This window comes from Cygnus olor, chromosome 4 (genome assembly GCF_009769625.2).
Source record: "Cygnus olor isolate bCygOlo1 chromosome 4, bCygOlo1.pri.v2, whole genome shotgun sequence".
Classification (NCBI taxonomy): Eukaryota; Metazoa; Chordata; class Aves; order Anseriformes; family Anatidae; genus Cygnus; species Cygnus olor.
The window spans coordinates 65,107,172-65,128,602 of NC_049172.1; the positions used below are offsets into that span (position 1 = coordinate 65,107,172).

The 21,431-nt window shown below is 37.4% G+C and overlaps 1 protein-coding gene across 6 annotated transcripts in view; it reads right to left on the reverse strand.

The window, feature by feature from the left end:
• Positions 1-21,431, reverse strand: part of JAKMIP1 (janus kinase and microtubule interacting protein 1) — a 155,178-nt gene that overhangs the window by 124,398 nt on the left and 9,349 nt on the right. Inside the window, exon 1 of one of the 6 annotated variants that reach the window (XM_040556153.1) lies at positions 1,207-1,363. The exons of the other annotated variants lie outside the window; for them this stretch is intronic. The gene's annotated coding sequence lies outside the window, so the exon portion shown is untranslated. Of the gene's footprint in view, positions 1-1,206; positions 1,364-21,431 lie in introns of those variants that run through there. 6 annotated transcript variants of the gene reach the window in all.

Sequence of the window (21,431 nt, forward strand, 5' to 3'; positions counted from 1 at the left end):
TGATACAAACTCATCATCGATGGTCCTCCTCCCAAGTACACTTAGCAGAAGGCTGCCTCCTCAACTCCCAGCATGTGGAAATCTTGCGGGAAGGACTTCCAGATGCAGCATCCAGTACAGGAGTGCATGTCTCTTCCTGGGCAATCCTATTGGCTTCAGCATACTCCCAGACATTATTTGCGGGTACTAGTGGTCTCCAGACAAGTTAATGAGACAGAAAGCATCCTCTGCATATTTATGTTGCCAGTTTCATCCATGTCTGCAGCTGTATACTAAATTTTCATCCTCATGTCCAGCAAAATTTAAAAGGATGTCTAATCTCTCTGGTTTAGTTGCAAATCAAGCTAGTTGCAGAAAGAGAGAGTTAGGAGATAACTATTCCTTACATGACTATAAACAGAACATAAAATACTTGTAACATTACTAAGTAGCAAGGCAAGAATATCTTCCATTTTCAAAGGAGTTTCAGACAGACAAATCTTCCCCAAAACAAGAGGAATACACAAACTACCTCATTTGCAAGCATTCAAATGACTACGGTTACTGTGGGTTCCTGAGTGAGATGTTCAATTTAGAGCACCAGAATTGTAAGACTGATGGATAACTCAGGTCACACAAACTCCAGGGAACAACATAGATAACTTCGATCACTCCCAGTTCATACAACGCAAACACAAGAAATAGTCCCAGTCTTTGACACACACAAAAAAATACCCACATAAATCTGTGGATTAGAAAAGAATACATGTGGCTATTCCAACCCCAAATTTTCACTTCTCACTGAAATTTTAAAGTTGCAGTGTTTAGTAATATATTCTAGTTTCTCCCTTCATGCTAGTAACAAAACCTGAAACTTCCCCCAAGTAATTTTTTTTGATTTATCTCCCCTTATAAATACAAAATACATCTTTCTGCTCTCCCCTAGCTAACTGCCAGCCCTGAAAACTAAACGTTATCCCATTTAGAGAAAGAAGATAGGCCAAAAAATAAAAAACAACTCTCTCTTACAAATAAAAAATAAAGTGCATTTTCTGTGCACACATAAAAATATTTTCTAGATGTAGAAAATCTTCTGTAGAAGAGACTTTTTCCTATAGAAATAACAAAAAGCAATATATTAGTGTTTCAAACAGGCAGATCACATCAGGAAACTCACCCCACACTTTGAGAAATTATTTATTGATTATTTACTGTCAAGGATCTTACCAATAGTGCAACTGGCTTTTCTTAGATTCAAGATATACTTGGACTCAGATTTCCACATGAACTCCAATAGGCCTCCCTTTGGAGGGACAAAGCCAAGGCCGTTTGAATTAAAAAAAAGAAGCTGGGGGGAAGCAACCATACTGAACATTTTCCTAACTGGGGAGAAAGACAGCCCAAAGGCAAAGAAACCACAATAACCAACTAGGTTAATTCTTTGCTTAAAAATTGCTCAAAAAGTGGCAGAACAGGTGCTGATGATTTTGGTTAATGAGATAATTTTCAGCCTGTTTTTGTACTGGCAGGCTGCCACCTTGTCATGGTGTGATTAGTTTTAATTATCTTTATTAGTCAGCTTAATAGAATCACCATAAAAAGGAAACCATAGTTGTAATGCCTTTTCTAGCAGTGCGTTGCTTGCATATCACAACTCCTCAGAAGCTCCACTTTACACCAAAAGCTATTTTTCAATAAATTTCTGCATTACTGATCCTGACAGCATATGACACACTCTTCTTTGCAGTCTTAACTATGTTTCATTTATTTAAAGATATGAAATTGGCAAGAAGTTGTTTTCCATCTTTTCTATAAGCCCCCTTTAAGTACTGAAAGGCCACAATGAGGTTTCCCCGGAGCTTTCTGTTATGCAGGCTGAACATCTCCAGCTCTCTCAGCCTTTCTCCATAGGAGAGGTGCTCCAGCCCACTGATCATCTTTGTGGCCCTCCTCTGGACCCGCTCTAACAGCTCCAAATTCTTCTTGTGCTGGGGGCCTCAGGCCTGCACACAGTATTCCAGGTGAGGCCTCAGAAGGGCAGAGTAGAAGGGGACAAACCTCCCTCCCCTGCTGGCCACCCCTCTGTTGGTGCAGCCCAGGACACCGTTGGCCTTCTGGGCTACAAGCACACACTGCTGCCCGGTGTCAAGCTTTTTGTCCACCAGAGCCCCCAGTTCCTTCTCTGCGGGGCTGCTCTCGGTGAGTTCTTCTCCCAGCCTGTGCTCATGTCTGGGAGAGCCCTGACCCAGGTGCAGGACCTTGCACTTGTACTTGTTGAACCTCATTAGGTTCACATGAGCCCAATTCTCAAACTTGTCCAGGTCTCTTCCTAACTTTGCATTTGCCAAGTTTTCTTTCAACTTCATTGTGTAACCAAACCGTTATGTCCTACATGTAATCAAACAGTTATGTCCTGTCCTACGTGAAGTAGGGTAGGATAACTGGGAAGGCTTCTTAAGCTTCCTTTAACTATGAATTAATCTGACAAAATCCTGAGAAGCACCCTGGGTTACCATCAGACATCTTCCGTCCAACTAAATTAAGACTATTTACAGTGGAAACAGCGTTTTTTTCAGGCAAGGAGAGTCATGCCCAAGAGCCCCTTCTGCAGTTCTGTAGCCTGGCACTTCTAGTGTGCCAGAACAAAAGGTGCCCTCCGCAGACTTCAGCATTGTTAACACCATGTCCAGCCAGTCTTTCTTACCTATGATACCACTAGCACAAGATTATATTGATGTCTTTGTAGTACAAAGCCACAGGCTTTTATAGAACTCATTCTTGAACAACCACATATAAGTTGAGAGATGCAAAGTGGACCACTGCTACACACTACAACCTCCCTCCCTCCCTCAAAAAAAAAAAAAAAAAAAAAAGTCTTCATTAGTATTCCAATAACACATAATCCATAATTACGCTTTTAAAGTGCAGGAGGAGTAAAAAGGAAGTGCTCCTGAGAAATATCCTGACTGTAAAAAAATAACACACTTAAATGGTAATAGAGTTATAAAAGCAAAATTACAATAGAGCATTTCTGTAAAGTGTTTTTTTCTTACCAAATGCATCCTTTCAAAGGAAAGAAATGCTTTCTAAGTTCAGAGGGAAGTAAAAAACAGTTCTTTACTACACAGAATCATGCTGATAATTACAAGAAGTAACTGAACTCCTACTGCAAAATTATACTTCAAAAAGACACATACACTGGGTTCATAATCCTTTTTAGTTTAATTTAAAATTCTGTTACAGATAAACAAAATCTGGATGGGAGAAGAGACCAGTGAAGACACTATTTTCTCTTCAGGTTATATTGCTGCCTTTGGACAGTGTATAGATAATTGTTTTAGCTTCCTGGCCCTGGCATTAAAAACTTCACTGATGACTTGTACAGTGGCATTTCACCCTGTACGTGTGAAACCCTAATGACTCACAGAGGAAATTGAGAGCATCGGGGTTTTGCTAGGTTTTGCTGTTTTTAAACAGGATTAGACTTCATTTCATCTACGGTATTATTTAAGAAAGAGATAGAAACCCTTCTGAGTTACTAAAAAATATCAGTGTTAGATCTGGCCATCCCATCTGCAGCTCGGCAAGCTGCCAGCAGAACACTATGGTGACACTCAGGTGATTCTCATGAAATTACCCGGGCACTTCAAGAACAGTATAGTTAGAGAAGTAAATGCATCCAGGAGAAACATTTGGAACAGATGTTTTGCTTTGAAATATCTCTAAAACAAAAAGGAGAACTTTCTGGCAGAACAGGGAATTGCATTTCATTCAATTATGGAACAGCCTCTGTTTGATCCTCAGTGACCAGTCAGCATCATCAAACCTTAACGCTAACTGAAACCCTGCTGCTTCTGAGAGCACTTGGTGACTTCTATGAACACTGAACCACTTTTGATTATGGCTTTTTGATTTTTCATTACTACTTTTTGCTTGAATAAGAGGCAGACTAGTATTGTGTTGTAAAGATACACTATGCTTTTCAAGAATAGCAAAATTCTTCTGTTAAATACCAGTGACTTGAAGAAAATAAATCCAATCCAACCCTAGCAGAAGCAAATAAGCCTGAAATCTCCCTTTATCTGGGACAAACTTTCCTGTTACACAACACAAGAGAGAGCAGATACTACAGGACCCAAGGGCATTATGCAAAGGCATCTACAACAGAGTCAGGACCAAGAATTAAACTGAATATTGGCTGGAGCCAATTTTATTGCAAGAAGCTATTCAAAAACTGAAGAGTTCTCAAAAGATCTAACAAATGAAGATGTTGGACAGTTAAGCAGGAAATGTAAAAATACTAAGAGGAGATAATGAAATCAACAATATACTGTTTGCCTTCTTTCATTTTGGTTACTGCTAGCTATTGTTGGGTACAAACATGAGTACACGAGGCACTAACACTGGAAATAATGTGAGGTGAAATGGCTTAACAAATCCAAAAGTGTATTTATTTCTCATTATCAGAAAGTGGAGAAAAAATTTCATCGGCTTTCTGAAGCCAACTATTGAAATCAATATAAAATTTTCATGCTATGAACTAGAAGTGCTACATCAGTTACCTAAAATGTATCATTGCCACAAACTACTATCTGCTGGTACACTGCACTTTCAAACCCAAATAAACTACAGAACAAAATAGATCCTTATTTTTCTGTTCCTTCCTTATAAACTGTAATAGTCATCCATGTCCTAAAAATTCACAATAATAGAGTATGGTGTCCTTCAGTAATAAAAAACAAAAAACAAACCCAAACTGTATATCTCTTCATAAGGCCTGAAAGTTTATTTGTCTGGCAGAATGTTATCAAAGCATAAGATACCCTCCCTTGCACGAACTTAGGTGTAGAAAGAGAGTAAAGTTTACCATTAAGGGATAACGATTATTATATTCAGGACCTGCAGCCAAGAACTTATCCTCTGGCAAATGCTTCAAATCAAAACAGCAATGCTGCAAGCAGATAAAAGAATGGTATAAAAAATAACATGATTTAACCTTTCATGTCTAACTCAAGTCCTGCTATGTGATAATATGCTTTTGAATTAATTAAATAAATAACTCATTATTTTTATTCCTTCAGCAGACAATGCAGCCATGTCAAATATCATTAAAAATATGCCATTTATCATCCTGCAGAAAGTCTGCTTTGCTGTGGTACATTGACAGAAACAGAATAGATGTTGCCTTCCTGACAACATAAAGTATCTGTACAGCTTTGCATAACTACATATGTTAAATTAGGATGGACGTCCTGATTTTGTGGGGTATTCCCAGCTACATGCATTAACTTGCAATTTCTACCTTGCTTTCCAATGGATCTTAGAGATACTCACTTATCTGTACTAGCCTGGAAGAGAACCACATCACAGCATTGCTTCCACCTACCACTTGGCTGCTCTGCATGCTGTCTGGCTAGTGGAAAATATATTCGGGAGGAGGAAAGAAAAATATTCTACTAACAGTCACTAAATGATGCAATTTTATTTTCTATAACCTAGAGAAGACAAGAAAACTGTACATAATGATACATTACCATGACAAAGGAAAGATAAACACATTTTTGAAGTTCAGATTAAGAAGTATAACAGTGATGCCCTTATTCTAAACAAACAGTTATTTAGGAGTCTTCTTATACAGTTCCTCTTTATGACAAAGGACAAAGTTTAAGTCAGCTTCATCTTTAGCATACCTGGTGACTGTAAAAGCTTCCCATCAATAGCTGCATATTTGTGCAGCTGATATTTCTTCTTAACCTGCTTGTTTTAGTATCAGATTAGAGTACAAGCAGAATTTCTGACTGCAATTATGAAGTTGCTCCACTTGAAATGATAGAAATTTTGTAAATATTATTTTAAATCTTATTTTAGTACATAAACCTTCTCAGGAGAGGTCACCTCTGTTACATACATACATTTGAAAGTGACAATTCAATCTCATCTATCTTCCCCTTCAACTCAACTTCAGTGAGTTTATAATATTTGCAGAAAAGAAAAGCAATGAAAAAAGATTACACTGGATAAAAGTGAACTTAGCACAGGAGCTGAAAGCAGAAGCAAGTCAGAATACCAGAAAATCTATAGGCACAGAGAATATATATTTAAAGTAATTTTTTAGAGAGCAGGAAGGAATTAGATTTACTTTTTTTTTTCCCCTTCATTTCAGAAAGCTAATTTAAATTAGTACTCAGATTAATTAGGGCAGCTAACTTTGCAGGTACAAAGGAGAGATGTTCTCAACTAGAGAAAAAACTCTCCATAACAATGTTAGAACAAACAAACAAACCAAAACAAAAACAAACAAAAAAAGGATTAGTTGCTTCACTGTTTGTAGCTAATAATAATAATAAAAAAAAATATTAAAAAAAACATGATAGTATCCAGTTCTCTCTTAATGCTCTTAATGACAGGCAGTGTTACCTTGCTTTATTTTACCCACTGGGGATCTGAGATGCACAACTTTGGAAGCTGCAGTCCTTTGCAAAGACGTTTTACTTCTGTAACGAGCAGACTACCCAGATAAAATGCTCATGGTGGGCCCCCTGCCATATGAGTGAGCTGTCCAGCGTTTGGGCTAAATCAGGCCGAATTCTAACTATGTAAGAATGTTGCATTTCTTATAACCTTCATTTGGATGGTTTTCTTTTAGCCTTATGACATTTAGCCTGAGCCAAGACAATATCAAGTCTCATTTTTTTGCTGCAGTTGAGAACCATCACTAATTGATGTCATTTAGAAAACTGTCTTTTTAAATATCATTCCCGTGAAACACTTAACTGTAAACAATGCATTGATGAATGAGTTAGGAATACTTGATAGAGAAGCTGCCATTCAATTTCTCACTATTCTTTGATGTTACTCATGCTGTTTTCTTTTAACTGTGTCTCTGCTGTTCCAGTTGCCCAGTGCATTGAGATCATCCAGAGGTGAAAGAACAGCTTAGGTCGTCAATATTCCAAGAATTCAAGTTCCTGTCACTTGAGGTACTTTCAGAGAAGGAAAAGCAAGCATTTCTAACTCTGTCCAGATGCTGCTACTGAGAAGAAAGAAAAAAGACACGACTTCTAAATTTCAAGGTTATTCTGAATATTTGAGATGGTAGCTTGCTGAACTGCTGGGAGCTGCACCCGGTGTTAGCGGTGATGGTATTGCAACATTTTTAGTTAATGATTTGGGGCTAGATCTGCAGAGGGATTTGGCAGCTACAGCACTACAAAATGCACAGCTCTGATGCTGATCACTTGAGAGAAGCAGAATATCCAGCCTTCTGCTAAGCCCTTCCACTACCTCTGTTGTGCATGGGAAAGTTTACTTTCCCCTCTCTACACAATCCTCAGCAGAAAACAGACAAAAAGATGCATTTCTGACACTAAGATTTCCTAAGATGGCATCTCCACAGAACACAGCTCTAACCCCTCTTTTGTAGTTCAATTTTTCTTGCCAGTTTCTTCAAAGATGAAGCAAGGGTCGATTTTATCTTTAGGATGCAATCGGAAGACTGTGCTGTAGCAGCCCTTCACACAAAGATAATGATTGCAGTCCTTGCCCTGAACACAAGTGATTCATTATTCTCCGCTGAGTGCCCCAAACATTTGTCTAGAGAGCTAGGTCCTTCCCTAAGGACCAATAAATCTTTAATTATTTTATATGAAGTGACCTAGTTTCAATAGGGAACTAGCATCCTATAATATTTTGTAGTAGGATTGCTACTGATTTGAACACAAAGAATTCTGCAAGCACAGAGAAAGCTCTCTTCCTCTGATTATATTTCTGAGCAAAAATTCCAGTAATACATTCTTTAAGGCCCCCAGTTTACCAGTGTATTTTAGCACAGCACATCTACTGACTTAGTCCACTTTTGGGAAACAGGTTAGGTTAAACACAGATAAATAGTGACTGGTTCAGCCATGGAAAAACATGGAATAACTTGGAAATATGTAAAACCTGAGCTACAGATACACAGGAAACTTGCTTTTAGAAACTCACTTACAGAATGGAAGATACCAAGCAGACATTTTGAGAATTGCACCTTTAGATTCAGGTAATTCAAACAGAGGAAGGGGATAGAAGAGATGACTGCTAAGGCAGGTACTCCAAGAAAATACCATCTTGAGAAAAGTTTCTATCCAGTGATATTTGGGGTAATCCCCCAATGGGCATAGAAGGAAAGCTATCATTCTCTCCCTTCAGCATGCCTCAGTTAAGACCACAATTTTATGAACATTTCAAACTGGTGTAAACCTTAAAAATATATGTTATTACCTTGAGTCAGCACAGATGTTGTAATTATAAAAAAAAAAAAAAAGAGAGAACCAATTCCAGATAATAGCCAGTCATTTGCTGTTCTCAATATCTTTAACCTTTATCACTTTCTCTGAGCCAATTTCTCTCATAATCTGTAAAACGCTGGAGCCAACACAGAGAGGCTGGCAGAGGAAAAGGCAACTGGGTGTGGAGGAAGAACTGGAACACCTCCTTCAATTGAGGTGTTGGCTTCAAAAACATTTCTGAGGTTATGGCTTAACTGTATCTCAAACCCACTTCCAGCTTTTTCATCCACTTCTGTCTACTGAACATCTAATGAGATTTTAGTGTCCTACAACCCACTTGATTTTTTTTAACTTAAAAACACATAGTAGAATAGATGTGATCATTTTTTTCCAACTATTAATATATTAAATAAGCATACTAATCTGATTATATGAAATTATACATAGCTGTAAAAAAGGAGGAGAAATTCAACAAGCTGTACTTTACAACTTGTTACAAACAGACACAAAAGCTGTTAATCCCATTATTTTGTTGTTGGTTTTGTTTTGTTTTGGTTTTAATTTAGAGTTCCTGCCTAAAATATAATGGTATTTCCTATTCATCTTTTTTTTTTTTTTTTTTTTTTGGAGAAAGAATCACAGACTCACAGAATATCCCAAGCTAGAAGGAACCCACAAGGATCATCAAGTCCATCTCTTGGCTCCATGCAGGAAGAAATTAAGACCATTTAACCCATTCCCTGTTCCAAAACACTACAAACAATCTGCATGCGCCTCACTTTATATTTGCAGTAAATGGGTACATTTGTTAAATAATGGATTTTTAAACCATCTAAATTGGTACAGACATTTTTAAGCATTTCCACTGTTATCAGACTTCAAGCCCTGTATTAGAAATGTTGCAGAGATTTCTGGAACTGGCAGAGATTAAAAGAAGAGGAATAATCTACTTTACTTGGGCACTGGACAGTATTTTGTACAGTGTTGGATTTCCCAATATCTGCAAGACCTTTACAGAATAATGGAAGAGACAACCAAAGGGATATTTGAAAAAGATGCGATATGGCATGATATGATATAAGAAAGACAGAAAATGTCAGATGTTGGGTCTAAGTAAGATAGGCCTGGGACAAGTTGTGTCTCAGAAATAGCCCTTTAAGAAATTAAACTCGGTTGATTTAATATCCTTCTGTAGAGATAAACTAAAGAAGATCCTAATCAGAACATTACTATGAGATGGTTTCTTTCTCTGTGAGCACTGAGCAAACGGGAAGCTGTCACTTGATAAGACAGGGCAGGAAGCGGAAGCTGGCAGTTGAATATATGAGACACTCAATGGAATTTATGAGCAAAGTTTTAGTACTCCGGAGGAAGAAGAAATTGTTTTAACGAATAAAACAAACCTGCCATATAATAGCGCATGTATTCAGATACTAAGTAAAGCTTCTTGTGAATCAGGCTTTTTGTAGGCCTCCCTCTTGCTAGGAACCATGAAGAAAAAGTGCCATCCCTCTGTCAAACAAGGGAATATTATAAAAATAAGGCAATAGTTGTTCCTAAAAACTGAATATTTATCTTCTCACTGGGAAGTTTAATATGTTTTTAATCAAAGAAATTTTAATAAATAATATTGTGTAGATGACATATTATCTCCTTAAAATAGAACCATTCAAAGGTAAAGGACTATTACCGAAGTCTCTCCATTTCACTTATTCTGCCTTAACCAGTTTCATAAGCAAGCAACATTTATAGCAAGAAAGCTGAGATGTCAAATGCAAACTACCAGGTAGCACAAACCCCTCGGTCTTCACAATTAAGCTAGTATTTTGTAGTGAAAGGACAGCTTAGTAAACAAAAAGCAAAACCAAATTATACAACCGTACCTGGACTCCCGGTATTAACATGGGGAGCTCTGCTATAGCCCCAATCAAATTAGTGACCAAGTAACCATGTCATACAGACTATTGCTGTGTTCATTAAAGTGGATCAAACTCACTGTCATTCTTACATGTACACAAAGGAAACTCTTTTGTCTCATTGGATATGACTCCTTCCTTATGTAAAAGGTGAAATCAGTCTTTCCTTTGTGCTCTACCTATCTTTAGGCCTCTTTTTTTCACCTTTAACAAACAACAACAACAACAACGAAACACATTTATTATTACAGTATGGCCTGGTCTTTCCCTTTCCACACTATAATTGCATTTTAATTTCCATCACTTATTCCTGTAGTGACATGACTCCAATAAAATCAAGTACCAGTCTGGGGAACCACTATAACCAGGATTTACAGAGGCCCTCTCCAAAGCGCTACCCTAAAAGTGAAGAATTGCGTGCTGCTGCGAACAACCACACTGGTTCAGGTAGGTCCAACTCCATCTCGCACCGTATCCTGCCTCTGACAGCAGCCAAAGGTGCCAGCTCAGAGACAGTTTAGAACAGAGCATGCAGATATGACAGCACTTCACCTAACTTCTGGCTCAGGAGACTTCGTAAGCCTATGTGGAAATTCAAAGAAAAGTAATACAGAAAAGAAAAGGCATTACAGGATTTTTCCAAGTATTGTAGAAGAGGAAGGAATTCAGAAGGACAATGAGCAAAAACTCCACCACTGGTGCAAATCCATCACTCAGTACTTCAGCAAAATGTGTTGGGAGTTACAGAATGATGACAGGATGCCACACAGGTAGCATACATGATGTTGAGCTGATTTCTGTTGCTGCTCTTTTTGTCATCCATACTTCTAGATAAATCAAGGGTCTATGTGTATGCTGTAATGCTGCTGTTCTTTTCTTCCTCTCTGGCCTGATATAGTCACTGTGATCTGGGAACATTCATGAAGTACCTTGTTTGTTACAAAACACAGTGCAAAATGACCTGGGTTATACCTGAACATTTTGACTTCTCCTGCGTAGAAAGAAATATGTACTTGTCAAGATCATTAAAAAAAATCTGGACACATAGACTATACATATATGATATGCATAGTGAGCAAGCCAAGACTTATAAGAACGTGGAAATTACTGCCCGTGAACAGCAAATCTGATGCCCTTACTAAGCACCTAGGGCATGCAAAAGCACTTCATTACAGTACATCTGCACATTCTTCTGCCTGGGAAATTCCAGGCAGAAATACAGCTGCCCTGTCACTGCTGGCTTTCTAAACCACTCTTACAGCTCCTCTCCACATTTTTTAACTTAAATATCATGTTTGTGACTTTGCATTCCCATTACTAAGGCATGCATCAAACTTCTGGCAAATGTTGCACTGCAAATTACTTAAAACATAAATCAGATAAAGAGACTTCTGATAGAAGTTATTTTTACAGTAACACCTGCAAAATAGCTTGTTAGCAAGAAAGAAGCTGAAATCCTTACAGACTATTGAGGGCAATTTGAGTTCACTCACACACCCCTGAAATCAAAATGGGTGTGAATATACGTGTTATTACAGTTCTTCAGGTACTTATTTCTAGAACATCTATCAAAGCATTAAACATACACCCAAATAGACTTAGGAGAGCATAGACAACTGTGTGAGTTGAAAATCAAACAATTTCAAAGCTAACCTGAACAAAGTAGAGGGATAATGGCAGTAAGTACTGTTATTATTTGGAATTTCAGAAATGCTCAGAGAATCTAGCTGAAAATTGGACTGCTCATCCCATAAACATGCTAGTTTTTATCCCTAGGTGAAGAGAAGATATTAGAATACAATAAGAGTCTTGTCCAGGTGAAAAACAAACGAAAAAACCCTCTATCCTTATATCACCTAAGCTGGTACAGATAAAAATCTGAAGGATAGACAGACTGAAACTAGCAAAGCCCCATCTTGTTAAAGCATATGTTGCCTGTCTCCGATACTTCTAACACATGCTAGAACATACTGGATGCATTATCACATTTATTGCCTTGACAACAAAGCCAGAATTAATAGTACAGGGTAGACCTTGTTCCAAAGAACTTAAATTCAAGAGGAAGCAAAGGAAGAATTACGTGTATTTTCAGATACAAACTGAGAAGATACTTTTCTTTTTGAAACAAAGCAACAAAAAGGGAAGATTTTTTTTTTTTTAATTTACTAGTTAACTGAGGAAATATGTGATTTTTCACAAGGCCTTCCCAACTGACGCTCTCTGCCAGGCAAAATAACCAAAACAAGAAATTTAAGGAAAGCTATTTGAACATTTTTGTACAAAAACTTTTTAAAGAATAAAACCTTTCCATCTTGCAGGTTGCTCTTATGTTTTGTCTTACAGTTGAAGTTAAGAAGAAGCTTAAAGTCTATGGAAATAGAATCTGCTGCAATAACCAAGTTTTTATTTTTTCCCTACAAGTTTCAAAAGAAATAATTTCCCCAATTCTGATCTTAGATACCATGTTTAGGAAAGCTCTACTGAAAACACCTTAAATGTGCTTGGTCTCAAGTACTAAATTCTCATTGCTTTTTAATAAAAAAAAAGATTCCAGTTTTATTTTTCTTCCATGATACCTCAGTTTACTACAACCAGAAAAATCCTGAAGTACCCTAAAAACATTTATCAGCCAAAAATTTGTCACACATGACATGGGGCAACAATGCAATACTGCCCAACTTACAGTGTTAAATCTAACAATTTAATTAACCACAGCATTTTAGGGGGGAACATGGCTTGTGGAAAGGTAACAAATGTTGAATAAATACATAGATAAAAACACCAAGGGTGACTTCTCAGTTTAACAATGCTCATAAAACAGCTAATGACTTGCTAATTCATCAGCCAAGCTAATAATGAGATGGTAAATAAGATTTATAATACATCAATTACTAACGGATTTTCTAGAAAGAAGCAATCTTACTTTTGGCTTTTAATTATTTCACTTAAATTTTGAGAACCTAGTTTTTTACATTTCTAATGCGTGACCTAAGAACACTTTTATTTTTGCCTTTAGAAGATTCTAATAAAAACAATGAGGTGTTACTAATAGAAATACTCCAGTGAGAATCATTTTTGTTCTATATATACAAAACAGGATTTCCAGAGCTCCTAGGCTTTAAAGAAAAAAGTAAGACTTAAGGTCCATAAATAATTTCTGCTCCATTACTAAAGTGAAGAGTGTGAAGTTAATTATCTTTATGTCCTCATTAACTTGTTAAACAGATCCTCTGTTTAGGATGAAACATAAAAACAGCAGCAAATTTACTGTGTACAATGAATTAAGAAAGGGACTGAGATTTGCAACTACCCACGTTTTTTTGTTTTGTTTAAACAAAATTTTACTAATATCACTTGAACTTGGTAGACATGGCATGAGTTTATCATATTTGGATAATCTTATCTGAGAAAAAAAAATGCAACCATGCATTATGACCAGACAATTACCCTCTTCACACCTTCAGGTAAGGCTTTCAATCACGACAAGCCATGCTTCTCTCTAGACATGGATATATGGCACTGACTTCATACCTGAAACTGTAGATAACCTGGCATCTGGTGTGATCACAGACAAAAAGCAATGCTACACTGAAAAATGCAACTCAGTGAGTATAACAGACTGCAGTTGAAAACTTTAGTACTGTCAAAAGCAGTGCTGCTTACCCAACAGCTAATAGATACTGATGCCATTAGAATGAAACCTTGCAGTGCCAACACCAGGCTTTGTAAGACTAGAAAGTTTAACCAAGGCACTGGGAAGGACCCTTTCAATTTCTCTGCCTGCTGTGTAAAATCATTGATATATACAGGTCCATGCAAACATACACACTGCCAACTGTATAAAAATTATGTCATCTCTGACCACATGGGAAGCCCTATAGAAAAACTGATAAACAAACCTGTTTAAAATGTGCTGCAATCCCTGCATCTGTTCCCTCTGTGAGTATGTGTTTTTGTTCTGGTTTGCTTCAAACATTTGAATGGAAACCTGAAAGTGATGCATAATGTCACTAGAAAATAGTGCTTATAAATAATGATACAAGTAGTTAAGTATTTATAGAATAGTAGCATAATAGAAATACCATTCAGTATCTTACTAAGATACTGCTTCTACAAGACCATGATGGTTCATAATTTTATTGGAAAGTTCTCAAAAAATTGCCTAATGGGAAGCTATACATTCCTTTAATATATAAATATCCTATAAATTCATTTATATTACTTTCTTGTTGATTGTGATATATTGCAAACTCATATTTCATAATTGGTAGATTTTTATAGCTAGTAGTATCTGTACTTTTGCAGCAGCACCCTTCAAGATTGTATCCCTAAAACAGAAAAAGGAAGGCAATTTCTTTAGATAACTTCATTAAAGGGAAAATAGATTAATGAAATATATGCTGCCTATGCTTCAAGTTTATTCCAATCTGAGTAGTTAATTATATTTTTAATTTAAAAACAAAACCAAACCAAACACCAACACAACACTCTAAATAACAGCAGAAAACTCACAATGAATTCCATGGAAGATTCACTGGCGAATCTTATTTCTGTTTTTGTTGTTGTTTTGTTTTTAATGGTAGCACTGAAAAGGTGAACAAATCAGACGACTGCTGACAGTCAAGACTGAGTGACTATGGTAGCCACATATTAGATTAAACTACAGAACTATATTTAACCTGACAAGACAGGGTCCCATTTATGTAATCCTGCTTTAGAAGCTTCTAATGAGTTACTGCAGCCTAACCCAGATATGCCTGCCAGCTACTTCACTGTTGGTTTGGTTTTTACTTTTTTTTCTAGTCTACACAACAATGAGAGTACAATTTTATTGTAAAAATTGCTGCACAACACAAAGAACACTCTTGTTTAATGTGTTGGTCATCAGTATAACCAGTAACCTAACAAATATACTACTGCCTAATTTAACTCAGAAAGTTTATTTTTGTTTGTATTAAATTTGCTATATACCTGTAGTCACCAAGTTAGTTAGAGACTCTTGCGGCAGGGGAATAAGTTGTCACTGGAATTAGGTAAGTAAAGAAATTGGTAAATTCCTTGGCAGTAGAGTGTTCTCGGTGAGAGCTGATGCCTACATTTACAAGTTAATGGAACGCATGCAGAAATCAGTGAAAGTGAGTTCTTATCACAGTGACCTCTAAGAAAATGTACCACCAAGAAAATTCTTCCATCTTAGAAATGTCTCCATGTTTCGGTGAGGGCATCCGCTGAGGGCCACGCCACCCCGCTGCAGTCCTGCGTTCAGCCACCTGCCGCGCAGACACATATGGCTCTTGGGGATCAGCGGGGGCTGAGCGGGGTGAGCGGCGGTCACTCAGTAACATCTGCCAGCTGATCGAAAGGGGCATGAATGACATTCTAAAAGGAGGTTGGTTCACTCCTTCTTGCTGAAAGACAGCTGTGGTGACGAAAGGTGTACAGAAAAATTAAGACTGTAGATGTAATGGCGCAGGGAAAAGGATGGAGCTTTTCAGAACGTGCTTTTTGACCCAAGTCGTCTACAGGAAACATCTTACAAAATAAGCTGTACATACTGTCTGGAATCAAACACAGCATGGAATATAAAACAATGACATAAAAAATAAGGTAAGAATGGTAAAGTTACAAACAGAAGAAAAAATAAGATTTCAGTGATATGATTTGTCATTACATCACTTCAATAGCTGTTGTTCTGAGATTCAGCTATATTTAGGATTGCTAGTTTTAAGATCACCTCAATCAATGATCATAATGCAAGCATGATATATGCATAAAATTACTTTGGATTTGCAGTACCTCTAGTTGTTTTCTTTACCCTGTGCCTACTGATATATACAGGAGAAGCACTAAAAATTCAGTGGTACAATGAGCTATAGTTTCAGGTCACCACATTTTCTGCTAGGGACCAGGATGCCATTCTCTGTTGCTATATCAGGTCAACAGATTTAAAGATTCAGGGAACAGTGGCTATACTGGGGATGAAGATACAGCATTCCAAAAGGTAAACAAGGTAAATAGACCATAAACATAGTATCTTGGCTTCAAATGGTAATTATTTCCCTACAAAGCTAAAGCCATAGTCCAGTGGAAACTTCTTCCACTAATTTAGCTCTTCACAAAGAAAACAATGAGGTGCCTCAAAGAAAAACAGTTTACATTTATTTTACTCAAGTATTTAATTAAAAAACAAAACAAATGAAAAAAAAACAACAAAACATGGTGACAAGAAAAAATAAAATAATGGCCTCTATTTAGCAAAAGAATACAAGAATTAAAAGTTTATGTATGGAAAAAAAAAAGTAAAAAAAAAAAAAGTAAGAGAACACCAACATTGATGACTGGCAATCCAAGCCCTAAACTTGTTTAACTATTACATACAAACAAATCAGAGATTTTATTCTGTGATGGGAATGAGACAGAATGTGAATCCCATTATCTTTTCCATCATGTGGTGGATCTACCAATTAAGGCAGAATTTCTGCACCATGTGCATGCAATACAAACACATCTCATTACAGTCTGCCTGCTAGTCAAGCTATATGAAGACTTTTTTGTTGCTAAGATATTTCTTGTCTTAAGCTACCACCCGAAACATAGAAAACTGCCCTTGCAGAAAGTCATACTCAGTCATTAGAATCAATTGCACAAGAAGGGCCAGGTTCTGAACCATCCTGCGAGAACCATTCACGTAGGGCTTTGTGTGTATCATATATTGCACAGTGAGCTAAAACATAGAGGAGAAAAGTCTAAATATCACTTTTGATAAACGTCTTCTTTGATATACTCAGAGTGAATTTCAGCCTTCTTCCCAAGTGCAAAAAAGTGAATCTATGGGTCTGAGAACGAAAACACTTCAACCACTTCAATCTTTGGATAATAAATTTGTAACATACTGAAAATTTAGAAGGATCATTACACTCATTCAAAAAGAAAAAAGAATAGAGAGATAAGTGAGGCCTGATGATAACTAAAAAGCAAAATCAGAAATTAGAAAAAACAGTAGCTTGCTATTTACAAGAAAGAAAAAAAAATGGTCACTTTTCTTATTGTAAAGGCAATTCAGAAAAGCACTGCACATTCTCTGTAAATGTGAAGTCATCCAACAGCACGTAATCTTCAAATAGAAAGGTAATTTGGAATTCAAAAAGATAAATCCCATGTTTAGCAGCAACAAAACTTATGTAAAATTTTTTTTTTTGGCACAACACAGGTAGAATGATATTAACATTTATGATTAAACTTGCATAATAACAAAACATACTATGAATATTAATAAGGATAAATTACAAGAATACACATACAGATTATCTGTTCAGACAAATATATATTCTGTCCTAAAGAGACAGACAATCTCAAATGAAAAGAAGCAATTATATAAAAAGGAATCACAGAATGAAACAGATGTTGGAAAAAGGCTGAAATGCAAGTTACACTTAGGTTTAGGTGCTTCATGAAAAAGGAGGAAGGAAACTTCAGTAACAGAGAACTCGTACTATGGAGGAGGAGTTACTAAAGCAACTGAGTTTAAAATATACAGATTATTGTATGGAGATAGGACTTATCTAAATATAAATTCCACCTATCAAAAACAGAATCAGTTTTTGCAGTATCAGACAAAAATGCTAAGCTAAGAGCTCCAAATTGCATTCAGATCGATATTATGAACATGGCATTTTCCTGCTGGCCCAGTATCTCATGTAAAAGGGTGAGAAAAAAAAGTCTCTTTGCCATGTGGTTATGCAGAAGGATAACTAAACAACTACCAGTTTCCAGAACTGTGCTTTCTGTGTATCAGGAACAGGATGATAGTTTTGTCTCCTTGACATACTTCCACAGAGACTATTCCAAACACAGAAGGAACAGATCAAACTCCTCTGACAATAAAAGATGAAATAAATTTCTGTACAGAGACTATTATTCCCCATACACATATTCACGAACAGAAGCAGTCAAATTCTGATCCAGCTTGCACATTGTCTCTTTGTTAGTTGAGATTTATGCATTAATTCTGTAACGCATTACATGGCTTCACTACAGGTATACACACGTCAAAATCATACAAGCATAAAAGTCTGGCCACGTCTTGCAGGTTAAGGCCCCCATACAACCAAACATTATTAGAAATGCTTTCAAAATTTTAATTTCCTCCAATAAAAAAAAATATTAAGTGTTTACATTTCTTTAAATACAAATGCCACAGCACTTGCCAGTCTACTCCAGCATTACAAAACCAAAGAAGTGCAAAATTTAATCAAATAGGTTAAGTAATGAAGTGTTGAATTTGAATTTGGTTGAAATTGTAAACGGCTAAAAAAAAGAAAACATGGTTTTAATCTGGCAGTCCCGTTGAGACTAACATTTCTCACTGCACTGCAAGCTTATTTAGTCTGCTTATTAGCATAATACTACTAACAGCCTTCAGAAAAGAAATCTCAGATCTAGAGTTGGCTTTGAACCTAAGCTTGCCACAGTTACAGGTTAAAGCTGCGCTTTAGCATCTGCACAGGTACTACGCAACCCAACCAGAAGGCCAAACAGAACTGGGTGCTGACAGTCATCAGTGCCACTCTGGAGCTATATAATTCCATACTTCCTGCAACTCTTTCCCCATGTTCCTCTTGAGCTTCAAAAGCCCTTTGTTAGTTTATGTGGAATTACACATCATTTAAGTCTTCAGCTACATGGTTGGCATGATTTCTCCAACAACCTGCTCGTACAAGTCAAACGACCCTAGATACCACAATGCAGAATGATGCAAGCTGACCAGAGAATCACAGTATATATTTGTTTAGTGTGATCTATATGCTTTGGTGCAGCTGGAACATGCCGTCAAAATCTCCAGAGCAATGAAAACTCCGTAATGAACAGGATGAAGTCACTGTATAGGGATATCAAACTACAGAGTGTTTGGTCCTGTACAACTGGCCGTAATTTTTCAAACGGATTCAAAGAGGGTGGAAATGGCACCAGAAGAGACCTTGCTGGCAGGGAGAGAAGAGGAACAAACCAGAGCTCCTGCAGTCTGCAGCGTGAGTGGGTGTATTGAGGGTTACTGCAGGGCCATATTCCGAAGGGAAGCAGTTTTGCTGTCAATGAGCCATTACATCCAAGTCCAGCATTCTGAAAACATTTACCTGAAAAAGCGGGGAAAAATAAATCAGGAACTACTTGACAGTTCTCCAAAGGCTTGTCCAGGAATTTCAACACATAGATTACAAGCCATCCCTCTGCTCTTGACATTTTGTTTAATCAGCAGACAGTAAAATTTTATGTGCTACCCTGTCCATAGATGGCAGATTCCAGCATATTAGAGGTCTCTAAGCTGATAGCAGGTTAAATCCCATATGGAAAAGACTCCTGCAGTTTGCTGTCAAGGCAAACACAGTCAGGTAGCCTACTACCCTCCTCTTACTCCATTTAAGCTGAAATGTTTATCAGCACTTTAAAAGTGGCTTGTACAAAGGAATAAAATGAGATTTTATTTATTTATTTATTTATTTATTTATTTATTTTTGGAGTGGTATATGTGCTATTTGTGCAGCACATTACAGGAAAGACAGCAAGAGTCCTGTTCACATTCCAGTGGTCTTGACGTGCAGCAGCCAGCAGCTTCAGCCAGCCAAATGCACATGGCATGCAGCATTTCCACCAAACATCTCCGGGCCAAGCTTTCAGAAGCCATAGCAAAAATGAACAAGAAAGTTCTTGCAGTCTGAAGAAAGGCAATCTGATATGTTATCTGAAGGAAGTTAAATCCTATTTGCCCAAAACAGATAAGGAAGATATCAGCACCCAACACACAACATCTGAGGATTTCCACACTGATGCTCATAAAGACGACTCTGTGGTTAACTGAGACCTACAAACATATCAGCATTATTCTTGAATGCTGTTGTGCTGCATGCAACATATAAGCTGTAGGTATGCACGTTTCTGATGGAGATCAGTCTTAAAGCTGTTTTTGTAATTGATACGGTGGCCAGCAACACCGCCTGCAGAACTGATTGCAGCTTTGCACCAAAAACTGTCTTTCCAATACTGAACTGGAGGCTCACAGACCTGGAGTGACCTCACATGTCGATAGTTACTGGCTTCTCTATTGCCTTAGTCATCTCACTGGCATACTCCAGTACTGCAAGGGTGAGGAAAGCTACAAGAATCCTGTAACTACTGTAAGAATTCCTCTGCTTCAAATGCACAGCCATTTCTTGGCAGCCAAAATCTACTACGTGGTGTGATATAGTGAGTATACATACACTGCCTGCCCTTCACCCAAAGTGTCAGTGTATCTGTCAAGACTCTACAGCAATTCTCAATACGGCAAAATCACACAGCCAGTAACTGTTCTGCCAGGTCAACATACAGAGGTTCTCTCTGTGACCTGTCAACACTTTGGAGATTCAGAAACTAAAGGAGAATTTCTTGTACATCTCCAGTGCCTTCTACACATACCACACACCTTCTGGGAAACTTCATCCAGCCATACCAGTCTGCTGCCAAATGAAAGAGACTCAAGGAGAAGAGACTCAAGCATAGAGCATGGGCAGGTGGAAGTAAAATACATTGATGGATTAAGAGATTGGCTCCAGAGATAAACAGAAGACATGAGCTTACCTACAAAACACTGATAAACACATTCTAGAGAGGTTCAAATTAGAAAGACTCAGCTCTTGAACTCACTGCAAGCTGATGACAGAACTAAGCACAACCAGTGAAGTCCTAGTGACGGAGGCATGCATCACGTGAAGCTTCGTGACATGGATGTTCACAGGCAGGTTCAATGAGTGACAACTACAGTACAACTGCTTTGAATAAATTTATTCACATTCTAATTTACTAACTTACAGAATTAATTTTATATCAGGAAGAAGGTCTGTGCATGTCTTCAGTCACTAAAGTTTTGGACCATGACCCTGAGGTCACATTTGTCTATTAAAATCTTAAGAATATACACAAGCACCCGCTTACAGCCCTACTTTTCAGGGCAGCATTCATCAGTCAGAAATACTTGTGGCATGAGCCACAATAAAAGCTCTAAAAATCCCGTTTCTAGACTTTATTGTAGATTGAAGAAAGATATATATATATAGATGTACTCAAACCCCCAAAACTGTAGCAGCTCTTCCAATGTGCAAAGGATAAGGCTGTTGGTCATAATCCCAGCCATAGAATCATAGAATGGTTCGGGTTGGAAGGGACCTTAAAAATGGCCTAGTTCCAACCCCCTGCCATCGGGAGGGACACCTCCCACCAGACCAGGTTGCCCAAA